Raw genomic sequence first — 11,904 nt, forward strand, 5'->3', positions numbered from 1 at the left:
CTTACCTGCAAAATATAGACATGAGTTATTTGCCCCAAATAAGAAGGGAGGATGTGCGTCACGACGGGGCCCGACCACGAACCAGTCGTGAAAACTCGTAATTATTTTTGCGAAAAAATACCACCTTAGTCAGGAATCAAACCTGGATCTCCTGCTTACCGGGCAGGCATCTTATCCTTTCGACTACCGAGGTATGTGATGATATTTATCGCAATAACATGTTTAGAACAAGTCAACAATACAATGACATACACACATATACATATATTACAATATACATATATATATATATATATATGCATATTTTCTCGAATCCCCACGACCGGTACTCCAGAGAGATGATGGTCCTATTCTCTAGATGGATGCAGGTTGGACTGCAGCTGCGACACCCTCCAACGCCATTGGCAAATATACAAATAATCCTCCTGGAGCACGACAGGAGAGATTGCATCAAGCATGGCTCGAGCCCCCGAATAAGAAGGGAGGGTGTACGTCACGACAGGGCCCGACCACGAGTCGTGAAAACTCGTAATTATTTTTGCGAAAAAATACCACCTCAGGAATCGAACCTGGATCTCCTGCTTACTGGGCAGGCATCCGAAACAAATTATCACGAACTATCAAACTCGCTGCGAACATTAACATCATTGGCCACCACTCGGACGTGCAGAAAAAGAGTAAGCATATTATGCAATAGTAGTAAGCAATTTATTAAATATATTGCTGTTTCCTTTTCGATGCACGCGTATTTATTACACACGCGCATTTATTATTATATTGATATCCGAGAGGTCTACAATCAAAAATACTACGTGTTTATATCAATCAATCAATCTTATCGGACCTAGCGGATAAATCAGGCCGATAAGTCAGGGTCACTGCAGGACCCAGCGAACATTGATTCACCTGATCTCACAGGAACTCTGACTTATCAGTCTGATAATCCGCTTGGTTGATAAGATTAATAATGACATCTCGTGACGTTGCAGCCATACAAAGATGGCGATAATAATGACGATTTTCTTAAAATAAAAATTTCCAAATCGGACTTTGCGTTACCAATATCTCTGCTTGTAGTAGCAAAAAAATAAAAATACTTTTATTATGCAAGTCGGACTCAAGCTATTGATCAAGCCTACTTAGAACTTGATCAGTTTAGCCGTTATTGAGATTTGATAATTTCGGATGCTCGCATCTCGCCGACTCGTGTAAAGTCACATGGTAGTTCTCGGTTGACACCCGAGACACTACTGTATCTCCTGATATATAAAATATGATATAAATATTAGGATGTAATTAAAAAGTTATATGCTTCTTTTAATTTGTTAATGGTTTTGCTAGTAAATAATTTTTTACTCATACAGAATTTGCAAGCAAATGCAAAGTTATTGTTTTTATTTAAATTAGGTTTAAAAATGAACACGGAAAATGCCGACCATAACATTATAGTCTTTTTCATTTAAGATTTCATTCAAAGTATTCTCCATGTTCTCATTCATTATTACACTTATTCTTCAAACTTGTAAAACTTGTAAAAATTCCATTCTTGTACAGATTGAGTGCTATTCACTATTTGTATAGTTTCTAAGAATAACATTTAATCTATACAAGAATTTTACAAGTTTTACACGTTTGAAGAATAATTGTGAAAAAATGATTGAGAATATGAATATTTTGATTAAAATTTTAAATAAAAAAGACAATACGTCCTCGAATAAAAAAGTAGTGAAGAAATAAACACTGATGTGAGTGTTATTCGGAGTCTCGAGCCATGCTTGATGCAATCTCTCCTGCCGCCCTGCAGGGGGACTCATTGTTCTTTCTTCGCCTTTTGAAAAAAAAAAAATGCGGCTTCGCCGCGCTTCACTTAGAGGGAATAATTGGTTTTTCCGGCTCTACTTTGCAACGAGAGAAACCATGTCGTTTCGATGACGTTGGCGACTGAGAACTGATCGAACAAGCATAAGCGGTGGAGCACTGGCGCACCAGGAGGATTATTTGTATATTTGCCAATGGCGTTGGAGGGTGTCGCCGCTGCGGTCCGACCTGCATCCATCGAGTGAGAGACCAACATCGCTCTGAAGTACCAGTCGTGAGGATTCGAGAAAGATATACATGTACATGTATATATATTGTGATATATATAATATGTGTGTGTGTGTGTGTGTGTGTGTGTGTGTGTGTGTGTGTGTGTGTGTGTGTGTGTGTGTGTGTATCATTGTATTATTGATGTGTTACTCTAAACACGTTATTTGCGATAAACATCATCACATGCGGTAATCGAAAGGATAAGATGCCTGCCCGATAAGCAGGAGATCCAGGGTCGATTCTTGACCTGAGGTGGTATTTTTTCGCAAAATGATTACGAGTTTTTCACGACTGGTTGGGCTCCGCCGTGACGCACACCCTCCCTTCTTATTTGGGCGTACTGCGCATATGTGTGCGTTGGCTGATGTGCGAACATTTTGTTCGGAGGCAATGAGTTCGTGTTGGAGGTGTCTAATAGTTCAGCTCTTTCTATTCTTTATAAATAGTGCTTTGTGAACGGCATTTAAATTCTATAGTTTTTATAATTTTTATGATTCTTCAATACATTAATGTACGGATGTTATGCACATGCGCAAGGCATTGACGTATCGCGCGTACGTATAAGATAAAGCCTGTTCTTTTTGGCTGAACTGGTTGTATTAGTTCACATTTTATCTTTCTTTCTTACACTAAAAGAAAAAAGATAAACTTTGAACTAGTGCAGCCGGTTCAATTAAAAAGAACAGACCCATAGTTGTACGATTTACTGAATGGAATGAGTTGTCTTTCGTTGCCTCTGAAATGCATTTGATCAAGAGATTTTATGTATTGGATTGTAATTGCTTTTAGAAGTGCCTCTGTCAAAAGACACAACATATATCTACACGTACTCGATAGCCAATCTAGCTTGTGCGTGCGTATTGTGAATGCGACATGGAGCATGTGTATGAGTTGGAATACCGGAACGAAAGCGAAATTAATATGGCCGTGACTAATGATTGATCGGAATGTCTGAAGTGAAACCATTTAGATTTCAGTACTTTGCTAGAAATATATACGGTATATAGCTTTTAACTGAGTGGGACCGTGTGTGCTGTCCGAGAAGTCGGTATGACTGTGCGCGGCTTGATTATTGTTAATATTTTATCATAGATTATGTGATATAAGTAACACAAGCGATATAAGTGACCGGACATTGACACGTGGCAATAAATAATACGCAATATTCATATAATATTTGCGAGTTAAGTCGCGTCCTCCGGATATTATGTAATATGTAATCTACTGTGATGGATTCAGCGAATTATTTCATCAATATCATTTTGCCGATCTGGCGGTGGAGCGGTTTGAAGTTCGTGCTCTTGGATATCTTTTACGTTCCCTCTACGGACATATATCGACATACATCTACATATATTGGATTCAATCTGAAATTGCTTTGAAATATTGGAGTTCTGGTATTTATCATATCATATATCTATAACTTTGTTTCAATCGAAACCTGATATGTTCTTTTTTATTTATTCTACTTTATTTGAAGTGTGATACTATGTAATATGCCTTTTACGATAAATTATAATATTATTTATTTATTATTGTAATTATTATATCTTATTCTTTGTAGCTTATTAATTTTAGTGATTTGCTTATTAGTCTTTTGTTGCTAATATTATTCTGATTTTATTTATTCAACTATTTACTGATAATAAATTTTTTGTATGTGCTATTTTTTAAACTCTTAGATTTTATTAATAATATACTTTTTCATTCTTTTTTATTTAATTTTTTTACTATACTGCATCATTATTATATTTAATTATCTTTATATTGATCATAATAATAATTGTCAGATATTGATACATACTGCTTTTTAATATATTGCTTGACTTATATCACTTGCTTGATCACTTGCTTATTTACTCATTTATTTATTTATTTTTTATTATCAATTGTTTTGATGGTATTATACTATCTGCACTGGAATGTATATTTAATCTGATTTATGCTTGTTTATATTTTTAGTATGCATTATTTTAACTGCTTTTACTTATTAAATTGCATATTAATTTAGTTTGTTTATTATTTTATTGTTTTATTGTTTAAATTTATATTTTTATAATTTTTATTTATCTCTGTATAGTATTATATATACTCATTAATATTGTCATTTCTATTTCAATCTCTGATTTAACTTAACTCAGCTTAACTTTAATTTAATTTAAAATCTTAATTCAATTGAGTTCTATTCATATTTCTTATATTCTTACACTATTTACTATCTAAATTTTCTTATCCTGTAATCATGAATTGTTATTCTAATTATTTATCTTATTTAATTTTAATTATTTTTGATTATTAAATGAATAATTCCAAATTTTTTCATATCAATTTTAATTTAATTTTATTTTGATTTAATTTATTTTAATCAGATTTAGTTCATTTGTAATTTTTATTCATATAATTACATCATTCTATCCATTAATTTCATTTTATTTTACTTATCTATCAATTAATTTCTTTTGAGAAACTATTTTCATGGGCGTCAGGTAAATAAAATAAAAAGTAGTACAAACAGGTACAAACGAGGTACAAATCTATGGTATAAACAATTTTTTAATTTTTTAAAGTTGAGCGCTAAGTTCACATCGGTCGCCGGATAGCTATTGTATTATAATGCTATTCCCTGGCTGTCCCTATATATACATTTGCACACTTTTTACTTGCTGCCTATATATTTGCCTTTTAATTTGATTTTATGTTATTACTTAATCATTATTGTGTCTATTTTGTGTAATTTTTTTGCTGTATTTATTTCAGTAATTTATTTAAATCTTTATCTTGTTAGCCAAGTGCTTAATTTGGATCATAATTTTGATCTATGCATTTAAATAGAGAGTGCGTAGGGCCTAACAAGATATGTGTGCTACTTAATATCCCTAACATTTTTATTTATAGAGATCAAGATGTATCAACGATTATCAGGATGTAATATACAGATATTTTTGTGCTTACTTCGCACAAAAAATACACAAAAACTTAATCCATTTACTGAACAAAAATAAGATAAATAAATGAATTCTTCAGTTGATGATTAATAAGCAAATTTGCTGCTCATAAATTAAGCAGTTTTGTTCTAGTAATATTTCATATTTTGTGTTTGCTAATTGTAAAATTTCAAGGCTAATGAGATTCATAATGCAAGAAATCTTTTATGCATAATATATATTATATTAAAAATAGTAAAGCATTATATTCTGAAAATTTTCTGCACTATGGTTCTCATTAATCTTATTGTTACATTGCCTATATCATGAAAACTTTATATTTTTTTTTTTTAAAGTTTTATTTTCAAAAATTAATTATAACTATATATTTGCTAATAATAAAAAAAAATTGTAAAATGTAATGTTAATAAAAATAGAAATTAAAAAATGGATGTGTTGAGAATAATGTTACTAATCTATTAGGAACACTAACTTTATAATATCACAATAGAATGGAAAAATTGTATATATAATAAGAAAAAAAATTTATATAATTTCTTATTTTTTTCTTGTTTGATTCTTCTTACATAGATTGAACAAATTCTATTTTTTCTATTTTATCTTTTTTATTAATTTATTAAAGAAGTGTTTGTGCCGTTCTACTACTTTTATTTTCTGGCGTACTACATGTTAAATTTGAAGTAAGTGATATTGCAATCACATTATTAACTTGCTTTCTTTCACCATCCCAGTCTTGAGTATTTGATAACTTTTCCTAAGGAACTCAAAATGTCCTTTTCTGATACAGATATTTTTGCAATACTTTTGTTAAGTGGTATCACATAATAATATAAAAAAGAAAATTGATAAAAATAAAAATTGAAACATTCATATAAATTGAATAAAATATTTATAACGTAAAGATATTAAAAACATCTCTCTTCATGCTCTTCATGCAATTAAAAAAAGGTTGTATTACATAGGAAGCTTATTAACTTTCTTAGAACTTGTAAATTTTATTGCAATTTGTGCTGTTATAAACTCTTTTAACATTACTGAAGATTTAGTAATAATTCCATTTTTATCTAAACAGAACCTTAGCATGCTATTCTGGAAACAAAGAGTAATTTATTTTAAATGTTTTTATGTTTTTATTGGAGTAATATGCATAATTCAAAATAAATTTGCCAAAGCCTCAAAATTCTATCTATTTAATTCTCTTCGGCTTTGTAATGGTTCACGATAGATATAATTTTTTAAATGTTCCTACAGAAAAAAATCTAATGGGATTAAATCTGATGATCTAGCCAATCTGACAAATTTTGAGGCCCACTCATGCCGTCCGACCCATTTGTTTGGATATATTACATTCAAATAATTTGTAACATTTCTTGATATATGTGAAGGTGTGCCATTTTATTAAAAATACATATTTCTTTTTATTGCCACGGGATATTTTCCAACAATATTGGCAAATCATTTAAATAAGTTTTACTGTTAATTCGAATGGACCAATCTAAAAAAAGTTCAAATTATTTATTTTTTTAAATCTAAATATTCATGTAATGACATGATGACAATTAAAGAATATAAACATGTTAAAAGATAAAGATATTAAAATATTGTCCACTATACCAGCCCACAAACTGATACTAAATCTATGCTAGTAATTTATTGCAATGTGCTCATGAGGATTTTCATTTGCCCAAATGTAACAATTATGTCTGTTGAAAATTCCTTCATGGGTAAAATAACATTCATCGCTAAACATTATATGATGTACAAATCCAAGTTGTTGTTCTTGATTTGATAATCATATGTTTAAAGTTTATTTGCCGTGCATAATCTTGTGGCATCAAATGTTGCACTTTCGAATAATGAAATGCGTGCATTCTGTTTTCCTGTAAAATTTTATTGAAAAAAAATTGTTGTATCAAGTTAAAAATAGAATGTAACTGATAATATCTTTTATTTTTAAAAAATAGAATCCAAATGGTACGTATATCTGTTTGTTCATTGGAGAGTCTTTTTATTTTATACTTAACACAATTCTAGTTATGATCAAACTAAAAAATAAAATCTAAGTGCTAGTATCTTTGTATTTTCATTGAAGAGTTTTCCTATTCCAAGTGATAGTAGCTTTAATTCTTTAAAAAAAAATTGATTTCCACATTGCTAACTTAACTTATATGATATCATTTGTATAAAAGATTGATATTAATAATTGGTGCCAAGTTATAATCCTACTATAAAAATTGCGTCATTCTACCAAATCCAAGTGATATGTATCAAGTAAAGGGACATACGTGCCCTACGAGCGGAGATATTGCTACACAAAGTTCGATTCGTAAATTTTTACTTTAAGAAACGTCATCATTATTATTTGTATAAAAGACTTGGTATCAATAACTGGCGCCAAATTATAGTCCCATAAACATTAAGCTATAAGTTCACCTTAGCCAAATTATATATTTCATTTGTAAAAGATATTTCATTCATAAAAGATTTGATATACCACTATTTTTAAAAATAAAATCAAGCGGTAGTATCTTTAATTTAAAAATAATAAAAACCAAATGATATGTATATCTTTTTACCCATTCAAGACTCTCTTTCCTAACCCAAGTGATAGTAATTATTTAGCTTTAAAATATATCACAAAATATATTATATCACAAAATTGCTTTACTCAACCTAAGTTTTTATCACAAAGAATTAAAGAGTAACAGTACAAAATAAATGATAAAATTTTATTTGAATAAAAAAAATAATAAATCCAATTGAATAAAAAATCAATTGGAACTTAACACTTACTTTTTCAATAAAACATACCAAACCAGATGGTAAAAGAAGTTTTATTTTTTCTATGTAATCAGTAGTTGTATCTTATACAACTGAAATGATTAGCTATTGTACCATTTACAAATTAGCATCAATATTGCGTTTTATCATAACTTTTGCTCCAATTTTAATTATAATTTGTTTTGAAAGTCCAGCTGTTCTAGTATTATCATCATCGTTACTTGTTAATATTTACTTTATTACCCTTTTTTTCATATATGAAATACATTTTTTCACATTAATTAGTTGTATCTTCAGCTATTAATAATATTTCTTTTGAAACAATACGATTTAACAGTGTTAAGAACGTCACACATATGACAAGTAGGCAATAAACAAACGGTATCATTTGGCAAATTATTAATAAAATCACACAATTTACTTTTGCTTCGAAAGATATCCTTAAAACAGATTTTTTTCGAGAATCTCATAATCATATTTTATTAATAAACCAACATGAATTCTCGAGAGTAATTCACGGTAAGATTCGTCTCCTTGTTGACACATTATTGATCGTCAATTCATCATAGTCAAATAAATTAATCCATAGATTAGTAGCACTTAAAGAATCAAGATATTTACGAATTTTTTCATCTGATAAATGTATAAAAGCAGGATCTTCACGTGTAAGAGGTAATTGAAGCAAATCTCCAAATAAAAGAACATGCTTTTGACCAAACCAACCATCATCACAATCAGTAGTATCGAATATTTCAGACAATCGTAAATGTATATACATTAAAATCAAATTTGATACTTCATCAATTGACACTTCATCAATTATTATAAAAACATCTTTGAGATCAACTCGTATAATTTTCAAAACGTGGTCAGATAATTGTTTATATTTAGGAATATGACCATGTTCAACAGGTAACTGCAGTAATTTGTGAACTGTCAAATCATCTATATTAAATGTTGCTATACCTGTAGGTGCTGTTATAGCAATATTTTTGTTAAGATTTTGTTTTATCTAATATTTGATTATTTTAACCAAGAAATTCTTACCAGTACCTCTTTTTCCACTAATGTATAATTGTAATATTGATTTATTTGACATTATTGTATTAATAACTTTATCAAACTCTTTTTTGATTTATATTCAGTTTTGAAATCATTTCAGATATATCGATTTTTTCGCGTTTGTCAACAAGATCTTTAAAATTTTGCACGCTTCAATATTTTGAACACCTATTGGGTTATCAGGATCAGAGACACATTCTTTTGCCAAATTATCTAAATGTTCTTGAAGTAATTGTTTTGCAGTTTCAAATGTTTCTTGCAATTCCTCTAATTTTTCATGATACTGCAATCGCTGCTTTCGCAAGATGTAATTTTACATTGTGAAATGATTCCGCATAAGTATCACATCCATTTTTAAGTTCTTCTATCTTCCGCCATGGTTTAAACATAAGAAGTAATGAGAAGAAATAATTTTCTAGCCACATTTGACATCTATAGTGATTAATAAGATATCCACGTTGTCGTTGTTTAAGATAATGACCATTACCGCTCTGCAAATTCATATAATGACATCGATTCTAATTTTTTTTGGTCTATCTAGATAATGATTATCTATTAAAGATGAATAAAATATGTCTGTAGAATCTTTATCAAAAGTTTCAATTTCCTTATAGCTTTTGATTTTTCTGTATCGTATCTGATTAACATCTAATCATTTAATAGTCATATTTGTACCATATAAAGGAATACCTAGCAATGTATCAGCAACTTCAAAAGCTCCATATTCTCTATTATTCGTGAATCGCAAAGCGATATTCCAAAGATAGCTCGCTAACGATTTGTTTTTATTATTTTTACTATCAAGGATAGAATCAGATAATTCACATTTTCCTGCTTTATTCATATACTTAGTAACATAAAAAGTAGATTTTTTAAAAGATGATTTTTTATCTATAAATTGTATAATATATCCGGCAAAGATGATTTTTCACCTATAAATTGTATATTCATATTTTCTTCCCCCGCAGTAAAATAGGATTATAATCATTTATACCAATTTCGATATCAGTTCGAGGAAGGTTATAAAGTCTACTTTTATATTTTAATTGTTTTCTACCTGCTATTGAACTTATAACATCTCTCATAACAAATGTTTCCGTGATAGGATGAGAAAAATTGAAACGACATATACGAACATATACGAACAACTTTACGTCTTATTTCCTTAGAACGAAGATAATAATCGCTATGTTTGTGTTGTTGATATGTATTGACTCGTATAATAATGGTGTATAATAATGGTGAAATATTTTTATTCGGCAATTTACAAGTTATATGTTGTAAAATAAATGAAGACACTTCTTTTGAAGAAGATTTATCAATAATTGATGAATTTTTAACCCAAAGTAATAAGTGAAAATGTTGGATACGTCTACCTTGATATTCTTATCGTCAGAAGTAATGTATTACTTCTCCAATCGGATGATCTTTGGAACAATAAAATCAAGCATTGTTCGAAATTTATTGTCCAGAAATCATTAGACCATCCATTTACTTCACGAATATATTCGCCTAATTCCACATATACTCGCTAGGACTCAATGTTAGAAACCACGTTGCAGGACCGTAATGTTGCGTCATACAATTTAAATCACCTCTTTACGCCAATATTGTTCCGTATTTCTTAAAGTAGAAAAAATAGTACTTAAATCAGATTCTAATAAATCTTTTTGCAATGCTTCTAAATGCTTCTGAAGCCGTAATGGTCTCGTAAATTAGTTATATTCAATTTATCATAAATATCATGATTTAGTTGACGCATATTTGCATTATTTAATGGATAAGACAAATATTGGTTTAATCTTATTGTGAATGTTTAGATTTCAAACGATATTTAATCTTTTATTTATGATCAAATTGAATTTATGATCATGAAGTTTAATCGGTCTAGTTTGACATTGTCCACTAACACCAAAAGGATATAAATCTGGAAAACACAATAGATCTAAATCTTTTTCATGATTATCTAAGGGTAAATCGATATTTTTACATAATTTGTTCCATGTTTCTTGTAAAGGTAGTGGTAAATGAAAAATCCTATCTTTTACTTTTTGTATCATTCACCTATGAGATAATTTTTTATTAATAACAGTTCCCATTTTAACAACAGTTTGAAACGCTTTAGCTCTTTGTATGAGAATTTTTTCGAATGTGTTAAAAGATGCTTACATCATGTACAATGAGATTATTTAATACGCAATATGCGGGCATTAACCTGTTCCGGAATTGCGTTCGCAATAATCGCATATATACTGTGAGTTAATATTTTGTTCCTTTATATATGTCATTATATCTCTCCAAACTGGAATATTTATTTATGCTTTAAATTTATTAATTTCGAATACATTTCTTTTGTAACAAAGTCTCTCACATGATACACAAACATAATGAGGTATGTTCATGGAGCGCTTAGTTAAAGCTTTAAACGCGTTTTTATATTTATAAATCCTTATCACTCAAATAATATCACTCCTATAATATCCTCATCACTCAAAATAGTATTAGTAGACTGATGTCTATACATACGATTTGCTGTTTTCTTGTGCCAAAATTATAATTTGATTTAATGTATCTAAATCAGCAAATGTTAAAGCCTTCTCTAAATTTAACATTTTTTTAATAGAAATTTGTCATATGATAAACTAAACGTTTAAAATATCTGACCATTGGGAAATGAGGTGATAACAATTGAACAGGAAGAAATATTGCTTTGCAAAGAGTTGTATCAATGTAACAAATATGTGTGACCCAACTTTGTATTCGAATTCTCTTTTATTGTATTGTATATTTATGAATTTTCTGTAATAATTTCGGTATTCTCTTGAAAGTACATGTACTTATCGTTCGGAGGAACGATGTTTCATAACAATTAGAAGTGAATTATTAGTTTTACATAATTCGTTACATAACCATGATTTTTTTGTTTGTTCTTTCATCAAAGATAATACATATGTATTTTGATCTTTTAAGTCCACAGATTGTGGTACGAGGATAGTTTGAAAAGTTTTGAGCCTTATCATGAAGATGA

General features: G+C 29.3%; 1 pseudogene; it reads right to left on the minus strand.

The window, feature by feature from the left end:
• Positions 1 to 7,706: 7,706 nt before the first annotated feature.
• LOC148937498 (uncharacterized) lies at positions 7,707 to 9,795 on the minus strand (annotated as a pseudogene).
• Positions 9,796 to 11,904: the final 2,109 nt, after the last annotated feature.

Source organism: Pogonomyrmex barbatus, unplaced genomic scaffold (genome assembly GCF_055798465.1).
Source record: "Pogonomyrmex barbatus isolate J1 unplaced genomic scaffold, ASM5579846v1 scaffold13, whole genome shotgun sequence".
In the NCBI taxonomy this organism is placed as follows: Eukaryota; Metazoa; Arthropoda; class Insecta; order Hymenoptera; family Formicidae; genus Pogonomyrmex; species Pogonomyrmex barbatus.